This window comes from Phragmites australis, chromosome 13 (genome assembly GCF_958298935.1).
Source record: "Phragmites australis chromosome 13, lpPhrAust1.1, whole genome shotgun sequence".
Lineage (NCBI taxonomy): Eukaryota > Viridiplantae > Streptophyta > Magnoliopsida > Poales > Poaceae > Phragmites > Phragmites australis.
The window spans coordinates 31,850,960-31,870,994 of NC_084933.1; the positions used below are offsets into that span (position 1 = coordinate 31,850,960).

General features: G+C 50.9%; 1 non-coding gene across 1 annotated transcript; it reads left to right on the forward strand.

Annotated features, from left to right (window-relative positions):
* The first annotated feature begins 19,633 nt into the window (after positions 1-19,633).
* On the forward strand, positions 19,634-19,772 carry LOC133889871 (small nucleolar RNA Z247). Its single transcript, XR_009903952.1, has one exon. It is a non-coding gene; the product is annotated as a small nucleolar RNA Z247 (small nucleolar RNA).
* Positions 19,773-20,035: the final 263 nt, after the last annotated feature.

The following is a 20,035-nucleotide window of genomic DNA, read 5'->3' on the forward strand; positions in this document are numbered from 1 at the left end:
TTAATTGAACAAATAGAGCAGGAGGATAGGGAGGACGAGGAAGCTCTTGAGCACATGAACCTTTCAACAAGTTTTGTTGCCAATGTCATGTTTGCTCCGATTGTGGACAACTTGAACTATGAATTTAGATCCATAATTAGAGCAATAGAGGAGAGGTACCGGTACACCATTAGTTACGATAAGGCTTTTAGAGCAAAGAGAAAAGTAACTGAGATGATGTTCGGAACGTATGAAGCATCGTACGATAATCTCATACAGTTGCTTCACACCATTACTCAGAGGAACCCTAGAACTTACTTTGACACCAAGCACAACTAATCGGTGAAGGAACCTGGTAAGTTGGTTCTACAGTGCACATGCTTTGCCTTGGGAGCATTCGAGCGTTCCAACATTGTCATCATATCTTTTGCATCAACAAGACCTTCCTTACCGGTAAGTACAAGGGTTAAATACTCACTGCAATTGGAGTTGATGAAAACAACTAACCAGTGACATTCGCCTTCGTCAAGAGTGAGAATTCAGACAGCTAGTATTGGTTCTTGGAGCGCATCGGGATTTTTGTTGTGGGAGATCGACTGGATGTTTGCGTTATACATGACCAGCATGCAGAGATATTGAAGGCAATCCTCGACCTGTAGAATGGTTCATCTGAATGCCAAGTTAGATCCATCTGACAAGATTTGTAGAGCGTGTGGTGCATGAGGCATTTGGGTGCTAACTTCTTCAGGTAGTTCAAGAACAAGAACCTGATAAACCTTTTCAAGAGGTTGTCTAGTTAGAACCAATAACGGAAGTTTGACGCCCTATGAAAAACACTAGATGACCTTACCACGAAGCAAACAGAAGAGCATGGATGGAGGCCAATGATGAGACATTAGGGCATCCATATTGCTTTTGGTAGCATCCCACTAGATCATCCATGATTGAGGAGGAGGACCAGATCATCTGTAAAGATGTTCTATGAGTGGATTGAAAGGTGTTAGGGGACTGCCACTAATCAGAATTGTGGAATTTATTATGCAAATACTTAATGGTCTGTTTTGTAGCAGTGGCAATAAATGACGTTCGGTTGATCTATGGGGTCTAAAATGACTTAATACATGGCTAATAAGATGAATAAGGAACATATGCACTGGGTGAAACCCAAGGAGACTGCACAACACCGATATGAAATTATGTGTAGGTTCGAAGGTCAGAAGGGGGGGGGGTCAACTATGAAAGAGCTATTCAGGAGAGAGTGTGTGTGCTCACTACTAAAAGATGCAGTTACAACTGGTACAAAGCAAGGCTGTGCTCCCATGTTATTGCTGCTTATGTTGAGACTAGCTTGAGGACATAAAGGTATGTCTCTGAGTACTTCATGAAGGAATCTCTTTTTGAGACATGGAACCATGAGCTATATGGGTTTGAGATAGTGGGTTCGTTCACAACGAGAACAAATTGTATGTCCCAGATCCTGACACCACGAAGTAGAAGACGAGATGTCGCAAGACCATAAGGATTCGTAATGACATGAATGAATCTGAAGCCAGGAATCATGTGAAAATTGTGCAGCGAGTGTAATAAAATCGGACACATTTTCAAGAAGTGCGCCAAATGTCCAGTAGGTAGCAACAATGCTCTAGCAGGTCCTTCCGGTTCAGGTTCCGATGGGAGACGTCTATGGCATCATTGTTCATCTGCTTCATCCATGTATTATAGAGTTCTGTGACCGATTATTGTCATGTTGTAACGAACCTTGCTATGTGTAATTTGTGTTGTCGAAATTATTTTTGTCATGTTGCAATGACGTATGATGTAACAAACTGTGTTGGTATTATAAGATTGTATTATTTTATGTTTTCTATTATAATGTAAACTTGTTATTGACTTATTGTAATTTTCTGTTCCATTTAATTATTTACTAATATTTAAAATGCGATGTTACATTTTACCAGGGTGCCATGGATTGCTGGAGGAACCACCTATTCGGAGTGTCACACTGGCATGATCGTCTTTTCTACTTATGTGGTGAACAAGCATGAATGTTGAGATCCTTCGACGTGGAGATCTTTAGTAAGAGATTCTTCATGTGTCCTGAACTTGATCCCAACTTCACAGTATGTTCCTCTTTCCCATTCTTCCACACTTTTCAAATTCATATTGCAAACTACACTTATAAGCAACTTTTAATTGTTAAACAACCTTGTCGCTTCAAGAATAGATCGACATGGTTAAGCCACCGTTTAATGGTGGATGGATCAGAGAGGCCGAAATGAAAATGGAGCATGAGATCAGGATGGAGGAGGCACGTCGTGCGTGACAACAAGAACGTCAGCAGTGAGAACAGGAACGCAAATGACAGGCTGATGATCCTCAAATGCAAGAGGAGGAACGCCGCCTTTGAGACGACATTTTTAGGAGGCAGGATGCCAAAGTTTAGAGGTGTGAGAAACTACTTCAGAGGTGTCAAGGTCTCCTGCATCGCTAGAAATAAGAGGATCGCGAAGTGGCATGTGAGAGAAGGGGGGAAAGTCCCTGGTCCACATAGTAGAACCAATGTTTTATTCCCGACATTGTAATATTTACAACCATGTATCGCGAACTTTGTATTTATCATAGATGTTTAACTTTGCGAATCAAATTGCCAGCTTCTACTCTCCTTGTCTGATTAATCCGCGACGATTCTATTTTTAAATATATCTATTGGTGTAAAGAATAGTGGGGTCCCTCGCGGGCGGACCCATGCCTGTAAGATATCAGCAGGTACTGCATGTTACGTTTTGTCCGCAACCGTGGTTCTCCCGCACGACCAGTCAGCAACAGCACGACCAGCCAGCAACCACGCAACCAGACTCTCCGACCGAGCTCCGCGACCAGCCCTTAGGTCACAGGAGCAAACCCCGCGACCAGTCTCCTCTGGCCGTAGGGCAGGTATATGTCCAAACAGTTTAATCACAATAAATATTTTTTCACTTGAGTAGTTCCCTTCCCTAGGTCCCCTTTCTGGTCGTCCACGGCGTGGTTAGCGCAGAGCGGTCATGACCCGTCCCGTAGCATTAATCACTACGGGATGGCCTGACAAGCGTGGCAAGAGTTCTTTTGCAGGTGTGCAGGCGACACATGGGGACGGGACAGGACAGGACAGTCCGGGGGACCGGGATGATGCAGGCGGTGGAGCGATGGGACATGCTCTGTGGTGCCGTAGAGCAAATGGGATACAACTGCTTTTAGTAATGATAGGCCTAGGTGAGAAGCTCTAGCTAGGCCTGAGTCTATGTCTTGACTCACGTTGTCGGAGGATTAACTCCTGTCGCAGGGATCCCGAGAGACCCCTTTTTAGAGATTCGGCTGAGGGGATGATCCTGAATAAGCTCGTCGGAGAAATAAATGGAAGTGAAAGTAAATGCAACGGCCGGTGGTGGGGGATGATCGACCTAGTGCAAAGGGAAGTAAATGCACTGGAGTTTAGACAGGTTCGGGCCGCGCAGGGGCGTAATACCCTACTCCTGTGTGGATGTAATAACTGTCCTGAGGAAGTCCTTCAAGGATGTTGCTGGTTACAAGAATATTGTGTCTAACTAAGAACTTGAGGCTCCTTGTTCTTGGGCAGGGACTACGGTTTGATTCTTGGTGCTTCTGTGCTCGATGCTTGCGGTCTCTTGGACGTCTCAGATGTATCTTTGGTCGGACTCTCTTTCGGTCTATCCTTTGAGGATTGCTGGGTGGTTCCTCTCCTCTTTCTCTTCTGTGTGCCGACTCTTTTATGCATTCATCGGCTGTGACAAGCCCCGAACGGGAAGGAGGGGGCACAAGTTCCAAGACGCCATGACTGGGAAAGGCGTCATTATTTTCTCTGGGCGAAGTGACCAGGGAGGTGGAAAACGCGGCGCACGCCCGGTCACTTGTCACCATAAACGCCCTGGCAACGGGCGCCGTTGGGAGGGCCCACCGGGCAGCCACAGAGCTACCCGGCGTGCCCGCCCTGTCTTGTTCCTCTGCCATGGCAGGGCGGCAGACGGAATGCCTTGATCCTGGCGATGTTATCCCGAGACACGCCGGATGGCACGGGACGGGACCCGTACAATTAATAGCCCCACGCCTCTCTGCCAAAACGTGGCAGGGACTGACACTGCGGCGGGAGCAGTTGGGAATGTCAGGCCGCGCACGCTCATTAAATGCGGCCTCAGGCCTCTGACTGATTGACACCTTATCGGCGGGCCCCTCGGGGGCCTTTCCGGGTCGTCGAGGCACCGAGCGCTCGGGGGTACTGTTCACCCCCCCCCCCCCCGAGCACTCTCTCCCGAGAATGCTTATCCTTGTCCTCGGGGCACCGGGTGCTCGGGAGTGCTGTCTACCTCTCCGAGCACTTTCTCCCGAGCACTTTTGTACGAACCTTCGGGGAACCGAGAGCCCGGGGGCCGCCACGCGCAACCCTGAGCACTCTCTCCCGAGCACTTTCGCGCTGACCCTCGGGGAACCGTGCGCTCGGGGACTGCTGCGCACAGCCCCCGAGCACTCTCTCCCGGAACTTAGCTCTTCTGATCGTCGGGGGACTAGGGTGCTCGGGGGTGACCGGGCACCTCCTCGAGCACTTTCTTCCCGGTACTTAGACTCTGCGGGTCATCGGGGAACTGGGGTGCTCGGGGACCAGGGACTGTGGCCCCGAGCACCTTCTCCCGGAACTTAGACTTTCCTCACCTCGCAGGAGGAACCTCGCGGGATGGTGACACGTGGCGGACGGCTGGCCTGGCCTCGGGACTTAGGGATCCCCGGTTCCTGATACACCGACACATGTGTAAGTCCTCTCTCCCTCTGATATATAAAGGGAGGAGTACCAGTGTCAGAGGATTAACTCCTGTCGCAGGGATCCCGAGAGACCCCTTTTTAGAGATTCGGCCGGGGGGATGATCCTGAATAAGTTCATCGGAGAAATAAATGGAAGTGGAAGTAAATACAATGGCCGGTGGTCGGGGATGTTCGACCTAGTGCAAAGGGAAGTAAATGCACCGGAGTTTAGACAGGTTCGGGCCGCACGGGGGCGTAATACCCTACTCCTGTATGGATACAATAACTGTCCCGAGGGGGTCCCCTGAGGGTGTATCTGGTTACAAGAGTATAGTGTCTAACTAAGAGCTTGAGGCTCCTTGTTCTTCGGCCGGAGCTCTGCTCAGGCTTGCTTGTGATGACTTCGTTTGTTGGCTTGGTTCGTTGCGTGGTTCGTCTTCTTCGTCTGGGTGTCTCGGTTGACTCTCTTCTTCTGTTCAACTTAGTTGCCTCCCTCTTTTTCTTCTTTTCTCTCTCTCCCCCATCCCTCCGGTGTGCCGACTCTTTTATGCACTCGCCGGCCATGACATACCCCGAACGGGAAGGAAGGGGCACAAGTTTCAAGACGCCGCGACTGAGAAAGGCGTCATCATTTTCTCTGGGCGAAGTGACAGGGGCGGTGGAAAAACGCGGCGCGCCTCCGGTCGCTCGTCACTGTGGACGCCCTGGCAATGGGCGCCGTTGAGAGGGCCCACCGGGCAGCCACAGAGGCACCCGGCGTGCCCGCCCTATCTTGTTCCTCTGCAACGGCAGGGCGGCAGGCGAAACGTCTTGGTCCTAGTAACGTTATACCGAGATATGCCGGATGATACGGGACGGGACCCGTGCAATTAATGGCCCCACGCCTCTCTGCCAAAGCATGGCAGGGGCTGACGCTGCGGCGGGAGCAGTTGGGGATGTCAGGCCGCGCACGCCCATTAAATGCGGTCTCGGACCTCTGACGGGCTGACACCTCATCGGCGGGCCCCTCTGTGTCGTCAGGGCACCGAGTGCTCGGGGGTACTGTTTACCTCCCCGAGCATTCTCTCCCGAGCACTCTCGCACGAACCTTCGGGGAACCGAGTGCTCGGGGGCTGCCACGTGCAACCCCAAGCACTCTCTCCCGAACACTTTTGTACTGACCCTCGGGGAATCGGGCGCTCGGGGGCTGCCGCACGCGGCCCCCCGAGCACTCTCTCCCGGAACTTAGCTCTTCTGATCGTCGGGGGACTAGGGTGCTCGGGGGTGACCGGGCACCTCCCCGAGCACTTTGTTCCCGGTACTTGGACTCGGCGGGTCATCGGGGAACTGGGGTGCTCGGGGACCAGAGGCTGTGGCCCCGAGCACCTTCTCCCGGAACTTAGATTTTCCTCATCCCGCGAGAGGGAACTCGCGGGATGGTGACACGTGGCGGACGGCTGGCCTGGCCTCGGGACTCAGGGACCCCCGGTTCCTGATACACCGACAACCAGGCTTATAGAGAGAGAGATTTTTGGGCCCAACAAGTAGAAGGCTGGGCAGAACATCATCGGTAACTGGCTTAGACCACAACAAGAAGAATACACAGGATGTAGGGCTATTACCCATAGGGGGCCTGAACCTGGATAAACCCTGGTGTCTTGAGTTGCACATACACATCCAGATCCAACATACGCATTCTGAACAAAGATCACGCACCCACTGTCCAACATACCCCGGAATCACTTTCAGGAATTACCCTTGACAGTTGGCACGCCAGGTAGGGGGCGCATTTTTGAGTTCGGGATTCAAGTTGTTGTAAGGTGTTCTTCGTTGGGTACGACCCAGACGGAGCTGATATATCTCAAACTCAGGACATCGGATCAGGATCCGAAGGCTTCGGGAGGCTGCTGAGGCATCCATGCTCCCGGTGCCAAGGAGAGCTCACAGATCGCAAGCTCTTGGGGAACGGGTTTCTTCGCTGGTAGCCCCACCCGGAGGATCGCTCACCGCATAAGGACTGCCACCCCAGCCTCGGGACATGAACCAAAACCATCGAGCAGGTATGATTCGATCCGACAAAAGAATATCGGGGAACTAATCGCGTGTGTCGTTTCTCTGAGCAGGCTCAACCCCAGGACGAAAACAAGGGTCTACACCTCGAACTTTGGGCACGAGTAATGACCACTCCCCACAGGAAGGGGAATCCTTGTTCTACCTTGCAGGATTTCAAAGGGTCACGGACGCGGTACTGGTCGCTAAGCGGAGCATGCTTCCCCCAACCAAGAAGGAGCAAGCACAGGACCATGCATCGTCATGTACATGGTTCAATTCCATTTTTTCCAGTTGTTAAATGCGAAGTAGAGTATGAGGGCCTCTTAAATGGAACACAAGCATCACCCACGTGGGGAGAAACACCTACTAGCGATGAGAGACTTGCTACTAGGTGAAACCCCATCGCCAAGGGGTCTTCAGTGCTTGGACCGGACGATGGCGACATACCTCTCCGAAGTGAGAAAGCTAGAGCAACGCTCTATCGGCTGGGAAGTTACACACGTCCCTCGCAAGGATTTCTTCCTTGGTCGATGGGCTGGCCCATCTAGCCTCCTCTTACAAACCTGTCCTGGTTGGAGTATTTGAGAAAAAGACTCACACGGCCACCCGTTGTGGTCTCAGGCCGAAGCGGAAGGGATGCTCCGCTTAGAAACAGAACACCAGAGGCAACACCTTTGGAGGCAATGCCTCCCTCGGTGTCATCGACCTCAGGTGGCCATTATGTGGACGCCCTGCTCGATTTTGGTATGACCTGGATGGATCGGATCTCGGACTACCTTGAGAATCAAGCAACCCCTGACGACGATGTGTCAGCAGAAAAGGTCACGCGAGCCAACCGCGAGAATTCTCCTTGGTAGAGGGACGCCTCTATCACCAAGGGAGCAACGACCCTTTACTAAAGTACATCACTCAGAATGGGGGGAGCACAGCGCTCCCTAACACCCTCAGAAGCAAACGTGGAGGCCGGACCTCCCACCACTGTCGGTGTATCAGGAACTAGGGGTCCCTGAGTCCCGAGAACAGGCCGGCCGTCCACCACGTGTCACCATCCCGCGAGGTCCCCCCTGCAGGATGAGGAAAATCTAAGTTCCGGGAGAAGGTGCTCGGGGTCACAGCCTCTGGTTCCCGAGCACCCCAGTTCCCCGATGACCCGCAGAGTCCAAGTACCGGGAAGAAAGTGCTCGGGGAGGTGCCCGCTCGCCCCCGAGTACCATAGGCCCCCGATGGGCCGAACAGCCAAGTGTTCGGGAGAGAGTGCTCGAGGCTGCACGTGGCAGCCCCCGAGCACTCGGTTCCCCAAAGGTTCTGCAGAAGGGCTCGGGAGAGAGTGCTCGGGGCTGCACGTGGCAGCCCCCGAGCACTCGGTTCCCCAAAGGTTCTGCAGAAGTGCTCGGGGCTGCACGTGGCAGCCCCCGAGCACCCGGTTCCCCGAAGGTTCGCGCAAGATCACCCGACGCCCCGACGACCCGGAAGGACCCGTCGGCGAGGTGTCAACCAGTCAAAGGTCCGAAGCCGCATTTAATGGGCATGCGCGGCCTGACATCCTGACATCTTGACATTCCTAACTGCCCACGCCGCAGTGTCAGTCCCTGCCATGCTTTGGCAGAGGGGCGTGGGTCCATTAATTGCACGGGTCCCGTCCCGTATCATCCAGGGTATCTCGGGATAACGTTGCCAGGATCAAAACGTTCCGCCCGCCACCCTGCCCTGGCAGAAGAACAAGACAGGGTGGGCGCACCGGGTGCCTCTGTGGCCGCCCGGTGGGCCCTCTCAACGGCGCCAGGACGTCCGCAGTGACGGGTGGTCGGATGCGCGCTGCGTTTTTCCACCGCCCCTGTCGCTTCGCCCAGAGGGAATGATGACGCCTTTCTCTGTGGCATCTTGGAACTTGCGCCCCCTCTTTCCCATTTGGGGTAAGTCGTGGTCGGCGAGTGTATAAAAGGAAGGGATCAACCTGGATCAAGCGATCTCTCCAAAAAAAAGAAGCTATCGCCCCTGAAGCTCCCCTGAAGCATTCGAAGAACACCACAAGCAAGCTCGAGTAGAGCTAGAGCAAGGGAGCCTCAAGCTCTCCGTTAGACAATACACCCTTGTAACCAGATACATCCTTGAAGGATTCCCTTCAAGGAAGGATATTGCATCCACACAGGAGTAGGGTATTACGCCCCCGTGCGGCCCGAACCTGTCTAAACTCCGGTGCATTTATTTCTCTTTGCACTAGGTCGATCATCCCCCACCACCGGCCGTTGCATTTATTTGCACTTCCATTTATTTCTCTGACGAACTCGTTCAGGATCATCCCCCCAGCCGAATCTTTAAAAAAGGGTCTCTCGGGATCCCTGCGACAGGAGTTCATCCTCCGACAGCTGGCGCGCAAGGATGCTCGCGAGCAGGTGAAAAGGTGCGAGTCATGCCAGCACCATGACCAGAAAACCAACCTACCAGCCCGGGCACTGCAAACCATACCACACGTAAAACTGGTCGCAGGTCACTGTCTTGGGGCTGGACGTCGTGGGACCGTTCTCTAAAGCCCTAGGCAGCCATAAATTCTTAACCTCAGGCACGGTCGTGACCACCACACGTAAAACTGGTCGCAGGTCACTAACGACCTCCAGTTTCCTGGCCACGCGCAGTCGGGTTGACCGGGGTGGTCGGCCGCTGATCATACTGCTCGCGGTACGCCAGCTCTACGTATGAGGCTGTTCGGAGACAAGCCTGTTTGACTATTTTGCAGGACCTTTCGGACAAGCGTGGACATGACTTGTAAGTTTTTCCAAATTAAAGTAATCAAACCCTTTATGTTGCAGGACTCCATGGACAAACGCGGTTTCCCGACAAATTCTGAGATTTGTTAGCCCGCTCGCTCATGTTGACGGGACGAGATCCGAAGCTAACCCGCTCGCACGATGACAGGGTACAGGCACCTTAGGGTTAATGACCACATTGCCGCAAGTCCTAAATCGGGTCGAGCGATGGTCGCCACCGAAAGGCTCGTCGTGCTAAGGGTCTCCCTCAGCACCAGAAATGTTGCTTGTGAGCGGCTTAATGCGATCCTTCCTAAGTGATACAGGCACTTCAAAGACTATTCATCATCCAAATACGGAGAAGACCCACATAAGGGCCAAATGCCCCTCATTACAAAGCCCAGGGGCTAGTTCCAGATAAGCCTACGACATTCCTCCTAGGACCCAAAAATATCCCTAAGGGGGTCGAACCGGACAATCCACAGACAGGAACGAACGGCATACAAAAATGAATCAGTCCGGGTGTCGAGTTCCTTCACGGTCATCCGAGTACCTTCAAAGCCGGCGCCGACTACCGACAAGATGTCCAGGTCGGGGAAGTGGTCGCTGACACAGGCGAGGGCCAGGTAGGCACCAGAGACTCCGACCTTGAAAAGATGGTCTCTAACGGTCTCGCGAATCCTCTGCTCAAGGCCACCTACCTCCTCGGATGCCTCCAAAAACCACTCGATATGACCGGACATGGTGTTCCCAGGGGTCGGACAGACCTGGACACCGGCGGACCGAAGCAACGAGTCAAAAGGGGTGAAGGCTCGACTGAGTTGGTTGTAGAACGCCACTCGCTGCTCGTCGCTCTCCTTGGTTAGCCACTCGAGTTCCTTTCGCACCGCATAGAAATCTTCCCGACAGTGGCGAAGGCGGTCGTGGAACTCCTCCCTCTGCTGGGCGCTTTCCCTAGTCGCCTGTTCCAGATCCCTCTTCACCCCGAGCAACTCCTCCTGACAGGCTAGTCAAAAAACAGAGCGCAAGCCACACCGGTGTCAGCTGGATGAACCTTACTGGTGTAACCTAGGAACATCACGCGTTGCGAGTGATCGGTGCAACGCACCTTGACGGTGGCTCGAAGTACTCGCCCGCTCGACCACATATCCCTGCACACGTCTCGCCGCCACCTCCAAGGATTGTCGGTCTAAAGGGTGGTCAACGGATATGGTCGGGGATTCGATGAGGGCTGGGGGGCCAATCGGCGAGGGTGGCAGATCAGTTCAGGCGGGAGGCTCGGACACTCCGGGAACTCTATGGCCAGAATGACACAATCTTGTCAGGAAACAAAGGCATGGGGGCTCCATTCAAAAAATATTTCCTAACAAAGGTTACAACCGAGTTTTTTACTCCTCGGCGGCCTCTACCCAGAAGATGTACATCACGTAGTCCACCGCCCACTGGTACTCCCGCTGAAGCCTCTCCTCGGTTTCTGGACCGGCAAGCGCGGCCCCTTCCTGGACCAAGTCTAGGTTGAAGTTACGGTCATGGCTGCAGTAGCACCGAAAGATGTACTCCACGATTGCCCTCACCGCATGCGAAAGGTCCTCCGCCCCCTCAACGTCAGGGTGGCAGGGAGCTCAGAGAAGTGCTCCGCAAAGACCCGGAGGGCGTAGGCCAGGCTTGGATGGTGCGACCATCCTTTGGCTCGATCACCCCCAGCCCGAGGCTACCCAACGGATCCGCTAGCGCTCTGAAGGCTTCCCAGAGGATGTTGAGGGTAATGCGCTCTTCATCCTTAGGTTGGGAGTGCTCGGCGGCCAGCACGGCTTTCTGGGAGAGCTCACTGCACCTCCTCTGCATCTCGGCCAACTGCTTCTCTAGCTCGGCGCATCTACTGCTCGCTGTCTCCTTCTCTTCGACCAGCTTGCGAACGACGACCGGGAAACGACCGACCCACGTGATCAAGTCAGGAGTCAAAACAGACTCCACGACCAAGCCCGTGGGGCCTGGAGGCGTCGTTGATACGCCGAGGGGCAAAGCCAACGCTGGCAGGGGCATCGGGGCATCAGGCCGGGGAATCATGGGGGGGGGGGGTCGCCGAAGGCCTACGATAAACAAGCAAAGTTGTCAAATCAAGAAGAAAAGAGTTGTTCAAAGTATCCACAACTGCCCAGAAAGGCCTACCTCTGTAACGGAGACTGAAGCACTAGCTTGGACCTCACAAACTCGCTAGATCGACCGTTCCAAGAGGACAACCCCGCTAGTGGGCCGTCGGTGCTTGGGGTCTTGCAGGGATGTTTTGATTTCCCCGTATCCAATGATCCTTCCGCCACCCTCTTTCCGCGCCGTACGGAGGCTAGGTCCCCGGTGCCAGGGTTGGACCGCGCTTGGCCAGGACAGATCTGGTCGCGGGGCATTGGGTTGGCCCCGAACTGGTCACCGGGTGTCGGGTCGGTTCTGGACTGATCGCGGGGCGCTGGGTCGAACTCGGACTGGCCGTGGGGCGCCAAGTCGGTCCCAGACTGGCCGTGGGACGCCGGGTTAGTCCTGGACCGGTCGCAGGGCGCCTGGCCGGCCTCCTGCTGACTGGCATCACTCACGGCGCCACCACCCTCGACCATCACCGGACTCTGCGGAGGTTGGCCGCCCCCCGGCCCAATTGGGTGTGAAGCGCAACCAGGACGAGGGACGTTCGGTCCTGGGGCAGACGCTTCCCGATCGATCTCCCGAAGGGTCTCGTCGACCTCGTCGATTATTGGCCTCAGGGCATCGACCTCGGGAAGAAGCTGAAGATGGCCCAAAAATAAAACTCTGCCAAGAAAAAAAATTTGGAATAGGGAATTTGGGGAAAATATCAAACATACTAGCGTAACCCGCACCCTATCCACCGGAGGGAGCTCGCATAGAGGGATGCACGGAGGGCCTCCTTTCCTGGCGGTCGCCACCATTAGCGATCTGACCCGCAGATCGATGACCTCATCGGAAAGATCTAAAAACAATAATGGTAAAACACCACCCGATCGAGCCTCCCGAGGCAAGCAGATGGTTGTAATATTACCTACGGAACTCTCCCGAGTATCATTGTCGCTCTCAGTATACATGTAGGTCGGGTGCGCCCTTCGCCATAAGGGGCAAAGTCGGCGCTTGATGAAGTCGCGCACGACATCCGACCCCGACAGATCGGCTTTCGCTAGCCCCCTAACCCGGTCGGAGAGGGGTAGTAGCTCAGCGGTCGGTGTGGGAGAGCTCGCCCAACTCTCTGCAAGACGTGTCGGCGCTTCGGGCATGCGAAGGTTGTCGAGGGAGTCATTGGTCGTAAGGTAGAACCACTCCTCCCTCCAGCCCGACCACGATGATTTTGGGTTCATCTCCAAGTAGGAACTAGCGACACAGTCTTGGAGACGGAAACTGCAGCTCCTGGTAGCCGGCCCTGGCTGGAGCCAGGCAACATAGAAAAATCTGAAGAGATCGAGACATAGCTCGACCCCTATGAAGTTCTCGCACATATGAGCAAAGATGCTCAGCATGATGATGGAGATGGGGTTTAGATGAAGATGACAGATATCGTAGAAGGAGATGACGGCGCAGAAGAACTCGAAGAAAGAGAGGACGAGACTGGCCAAGAAAAATGAAGCAAAGATTATGATCTCCCCCTGGCGGGGAGCAGGAACATCTCCCCCAGGGCGGTACCCGGAGGACAAATGGTGCGGAAGCAGACGATTCTTGTACATCTGCTTCAGCTTCGTAGCGGTGCATTTGGACTTGCGGAAATCGGCCTCCTTTCCGGTGCGTGGCGCCATGAGGATGCAGTGGTGGTTGTTTGAAAGGCTCCGGTGGGGCATGAACCTGGATAAACCCCGATGTCTTGAGTTGCACATACACACCTAGATACAACATACGTATTCCGAACAAAGGTCATACACCCACTGTCCAACGTACCCCGAAACCACTATCAAGAATTACCCTCGACACTATCCTAACTTCATTGAAAGAAAAAAACAAGTATCTATCACCTGTTGAAAGGGCGACAGGTAGCATGATTTGTCCACACTGACAGGCCATATCGACTTGTTGCTATTATAACTAGCGATACGTCCCTATCGCCCTTCCAATGAGTGATTGGAATCAAGATCTGAAATTTTTCAAAACAGAATCATATAGTTGCAATTTTTTATTTGGGAAAAAGTTCCTCCATTGTTGCCAAAACTTAATTGGGCTCAATCTGGAGATTCCTCCAGGCCTGGCCCATATATATTTTGGTCTGGTGGCACCTGAAATTGGCTCGATAGATAAGCATCCATGCATGATCTCTACCTAGCTCTTGACTCGTGTTGGATTATTATTCAATCATGCAAGTAAACAAGCCACAGTAATGACTACTACTACTTGTTTAATAATGGCACCAACAAAACAGATGCAGCCGCCTCCATCCATCTCCATGCATGCGTGCTACCGTTTGTTGTACGCAGCCTGCGAGCTTTTTTCTGGCCAGGAAGTTGTACGCTGCTAGTTACCTCTTCTCTTTGAGAAACTTCAATTATATATGTTACATAGCAGTGATCCATAATATATAGGAGTGTGTATTACTGATCGATCAGATTAAATTTAACCCTAGCTAGCTAGTACTGTATATAATATTTTATCCGTCCCAAAATATAGAGCATATTAGGATTTATGAAAGTCAAATTTTATAATTTTTGATCAACAATCATTCAAATTATACATATATTTTAATGTACAGAAGTTATATCAAAAGATCCGTATTTCATAGATCTTATAATACGATATTGATTTTGTAGCAATTGATAATATATTGTAAAATAAATTAATGGTCAAAGTATACTTTTAAAGATTTTTTCAGATCCTAACACGTCCTATATTTTGGGACAGAGGGAGTAGCTTTGAAACTTAGAGAAAGGTGGTTGCAGATTGTGACGCCCATTTCTTTGTCCCGCAGGGCCATCCCATCTCCCCACACATGTGGCCCAACCCAGCCCGCTACTCCCTCCCTCTCTTCATCTCCTGACAGCCTAGGCCCGTAGTTCATCCTTTTCTCGTCGCTGTGCTGCAACCACACCCTCAACCACCGACAGAAATCTCCACCACTCGTCCCATGCCGCGCCCCATGACTCTCCTTGCACTCCTATAAAACCCACCCCAACCTCATCGCCCCCTCTCTGTTGCTTCTCACCTGCTCATCACCGTCGTGGAGTCGCCATTGCCGCTCAAAGCTCCACCGCGCGTCGTCTGCCGCGTCCAAGCCCTCCCCGACGCTTCTGGGGATGTCATTGACTTCGCAGGAGCACGAGAAACCTTCTCCGCCGCACCTCGACGTCATTTCATCACCACAAGCCATCCTTCGTTGAGCTCTGGTGAGTACCACCGCCATCTCATCGTCGCTAGCCTTTCCCGTTGCGTTCCGAGGCCTGCTGACCTTTTCCCTAGCTTCGCAGGAGCGTGAGGAAGCTTCCCCGGTCCTCGCTTTCGCTTCTTCATCACCGCAGTCAAGCTACCGTCGAACTCCGACCCCGCCATTGCCTTCTCGCTGTCGCCAGTTGCCCCCGAGCCCTCCTCGACGAGCGTGAAGCCCTCGGTGAGATCCCCGTGCACCTCTTTTCATTTTCTGCCGCTCACCATAGAGCCTAGTGCACCGTAGTGAGGTAGCGCGTTTCTTCGGCGATGCTCCGGCCATGCCCACGGCGGCGCCGCCATTCCATTGTCGTCGACTGCCAATCTCTCCCCAATCCCTCTGAGCCATCGAATCTCCGACCTATGGCCCAGATTAGATAGGCCAAAACCATACCCCTTCAGTCCACCATGGACCAGTGGACCGTACCACCTCAGCTGGTCCACGGGACCATACACCCCGTTAGCACTCACGTAGGCGCCACATCATCCGTTTGAGCCCAGTCAGTGATGACGTTAGCGTTACGCAATAACCAGAATTTCCAGTTCAAAAATAAATCATGTTACTCTCTAAAATTAGGAATTTTACAGTTTAACCCTTAGACTTTTTTGGTTTTCACAAAAGCTTCATGTTAGCTCTATTTATCTTACATTTAACCCTTGTAGTTTTATTTATTTGCATATAGATCCCTAAACTTTCACCCGGAAACTTTTATGTTTTTACCAAATAGCTCTTGCCCTTTTATAGAAAGACCCATGTAACTTCAAACCTTTATAACTTTCTCGTCATAGCTCTGTTTTAGGCGATTCTTGCGCTCGCGCTATCGTAGCAACATGTACTTTCTGTTAGTAGGCTTTTTATAGCGCTTTGCTACTGTTTGATGCACTATTCTTAGATACTTGTACTTGCTTATTTCCAGTGTTTGTGAATGCAATAGGAGACGGGCAGTTTGTGAACCTGCAGGATAAGACTTTTGAAGAGTTTAAGCAACCCGCTGTTGAAGGCAAGTGTCCTTGATCACATTGACCATATTGTAGGAAAGTGTGTATTTCATTCCTACTTGCATTCTGTCAATATGAATCCCATGTTTAGGGTTTACTAGTACTTTCCAGATTATCCTTGTCGCCTGTGTTGTACTTTGGGTGTTAAGGGTAGAAATACTTAGTCGTGATGTCATGTTGGGTGGTTTAAATGTTAATCTGTTTAATGGTCTATGCAACATGAACCGATTTGGGTAATCTTTTGTTGCAACATGGATTATAGGGATCTAGGCAGGTTGGTTTGGTTGGTATGACTGCTGTGTGCGCATTGGGTGATATGCGAGTACTTGCTTTAGATCCTAATGACCGGTTTGTGAAGCCTGTAACCCGGCACAACAGTGCAACCGTGAGGCTTATATTGGTACGACCTAGCTAATTAATTAGATGTCCTCCTTATTTTGTACGCACCAGTTGGCTATTGAGGCATAAGAGAGGGCCTCTGTAGTGAATATAATCCCTATTAGCGGTGAAACCTTAATGAGTTTATACGGATTTGGAGGTGCTCTGTAAATGCCTTGTTGTGAGACCCCAGCTCTACACCCTGGAAGTGTGAAACACGAGAATCACGACTTGTGGGTAAAGTGTGCAACATCTGCAGGGTATAAAACTGATATATCAGCTGTTCTCACGGTCAAGAGCAGACTTGGACTTCATCATGGTTAGTAGGGGAATCTTGAATGGTTGGTTCTGGTAGTCGGATGGTGGTAACCTGAGGAGTTGGTAGTTGAATATGGAATACCTGATGAGTTTGGTAGTCTGATGAAATCCGATGAGCTGTGATTTTTAAAGTCTTGTCACTACACATAGTAAATAAGATTACTAAGTCTTTTTGAGTCCTAAGATAGAATGATATAGATACAGTAAATCTGAGCCAAGCTTTTCTTGTTTTAAGCCCTTATGTCATATTTTCTCACACTTGCTGAGTATGACATGTACTCACACTTGTTTTCTTCTAACCTCTTTTTGCTGCTCAGAATGTGAAGACTTCGAGGATCTCCCGGACGATGGTGCTGAGTTCTAGGCGGAGGAAGACTTCGACTCGGAGACTATGTTATCGCTATGTTATGATATTGTAATGATTTCACTTATGACGTCACCACATATATAAAATTTGATCCTGATATACATATATAATAAATCTGGTTTGTCCTTTTGAAATCGGGTGTGATATAGATGTTTAGCATGTATGCAACAAGCTAGGTTACTTGTTTATTTGGGGGGGGGGGGGGGCAAGGTTCCTAATTCACTTTAGGATACGTACGTTGTGCGTGATGTTGACGGCAATGCAAGGTCTTAAATTAGAGTTGTAGGTAAATGCATCCATCACAATTATTATTATTATGAATTATTTATTATATGCAGGCATGGTTTATCTATCGCGACTACAACTAGTAGTACTGATCATTATCATCATACATTAATTTGGAAGTCGTTTATTTGAATTTAGAAGCCATAGCAACACACGGCTAGTACAGTGTATTGTGGTCCAACAGCAGGCAGGCAGGCAGGCAGGCATTCCTTTCCTTCCAGGGCCACGAGGCCAGAGGAGAGGGAGGACCCTGTTGGTTGTGGCATAGCTTTCCTTCCTTTTTGAATTTTTTCTACAGGTCAACCAAATGTTAGGCGGCCAAATGAATGACTTGAGCTCACATATTTGGTCGGGACAAATTATCAGTGTCGTGAATTTAGGGTCTGTTTGAATTGCGGTCTCAGTGAGTTAAGCCAAAATTTGATCGTGTCTTGAAATTGACTTTTGTTTGGTTTTTTATTAAAATTTGGTTATATTTAAAAAAAAATTGGTCGGTCAAAATTTTTCTACAGTGTCTTTGGACGAAACTTGAGCGACCAAAATTTTAGTTTGGACTAAAACCAAACGTTATTTATAGAGGCTCAATTTTAGTTTGGCAATACCAATCACTCCAACAATTAGTATTTGCTCTTAGGGGAGAGTGGTTTAACATCACCTTTGCTTGGAGGGATATACAAGGCGGCACATCATATAGCTGCAAATATATATGGTCCGCGCTTAATTAAAAGTGGACTCATAGTAACTGCAGAAAGCTAGATTAATTGAAAGACTAATTGTTGGAGTGGTTGGTATTGCAAAGTGAGAATGCAGGCAGGGGACCCTCCGCTCCGAATTGAAGGTCGTTGGATTATGATGATGATGATGATATTATTATGACCAACATCACTGTTACTACTATACTATACTAAAATTTAATCTGCCTGCTTTCAGTTGGGAGATGCAGTCGAGGAGAGGCAGGCAGGTAGCGTTTCCAAGGGTTACATCCATGGAAGAAACGAAGGAGAAGAAGCAGCAACCACCAAACAAGCTTAGGATTACGTACGTACGTAGGTAGGAGTCAGAGACCAATTTTATTCCAAGTTGCAATGGTGGTTGATACAACAGGAGCGACACCCATATATATAATAATATGCATCTGAAATCTGAGTATATATATTATTTATTTACTTGTAATATACTACTCCAGTAGTGTAGGAGTAGGACAAAAAAAGAAGAAGCAAGTGAAGTGAGGAGAAATGAAGTCCATGTCGATAGATATCAGGATATGGAGACGCCATCAAGAGAATTCAAAGGAACGTGCGGGACAACAAATACTCTAAGGAAGCAAAGGGCCTGATTGCAGTGCAATGCATGATTTGCCTCAACTCAACCACCAGTGTACTAACTAGTGTAGGAAGGTAGATCCACTCAGCTCATAGCAAATAGAATACTACAGTATATATATGTGTGTGGAGGGAGGAGCAGCAACCACCAGCCCAGGTGGTTGCGCATTTGCCTCTGCCCTCTCCCTCTCCCTCTCCCTCTCTTCTCCCTCCCTCTGTTTGTTGCTCCGGGTGAGTGAGTGAGTGAGTGAGCAGAGCACCTCGACACAACGACGACGGTAGCTGTTGCTCCTTATCCGTCCATTGTTGGAAGATATACATGCTTAGAGATAGAATTGTAAATCTGTTGTAATCTTCTAGTATTTGTTGTAATCTTCCGTTCTGTTGTGATTGCCACGGCGGGGGCTCTTCTCGCCATCTATATCAACACGCAAAGCGGCCCGGGAGGGTTCAACGCTTCCCAATCTATTTTACATGGTAATCAGAGCTTAGGTTCTCCCTCTTCCACATCCATGGCGATGGCTTCACTCTCATCTAGCTCCTCCTCATCCATGGCGGCGTTTCCGTCTGGATCTCCTCTCCTTGGCCAGTCGGTCACGGAAAAGCTCACGAAGACTAATCATCCAATTTGGAAGGCGCAAATTCTTGCGGCCCTGCGCGGTGCACAGATGGCCGTGTTCATCGACGGCAATGCTGTTGCTCCGGCTGCCACCTTGGAAATCGTCAAGAGTGGCAACGAGATCGAGAAGGTCCCAAATCCTGCGCTTGAACGCTGGGCAGCTCAAGAACAGCAAGTCCTCAGTTTCCTGCTGTCTTCTCTGTCGCGCGAGATCCTTACTCAAGTCGCCACCATGCCGACGGCTGCTGATGTGTGGCGCGCAATCGAAGGAATCTTCGCCTCACATTCTCGAGCACGAGTTATTAATACTCGCATGGCGCTGTCAACAACACAGAAGGGCGTCATGTCCGTTGCTGAATATTTCAGCAAGATGAAGTCTTTAGCAGATGAGATGGCATCTGCGGGCAAGAAGCTTGACGATGAAGAGCTGGTGTCTTACATCCTCGCTGGCCTCGACATCGACTACAATCCGCTTGTTTCTGCTATGGCTGCTCGAGTTGAGCCCATCACGGTGGGCGAACTATATGCGCAAATGCTCTCGTTCGAGATGCGCATGGATCTTCTTCATGGTGGCTCGCAGTCCTCCGTCAACTCTGCATCAAGAGGGCGTGGTGGACGTGATGGTCGCGGACGCGGTGGCCGTGGCCGTGGAAACAGCCGTGGCCGAAGGGACTACTTCAACAACAGCAGATCAAGCAACAATGGCGGCTACTCCAATCAATCCAACCGACCAATCTGTCAGCTGTGCAACAAGATCGGTCACACTGTTATCAAGTGCTATAAAAGGTTTGACACTTCTTTTTCAGGAGAA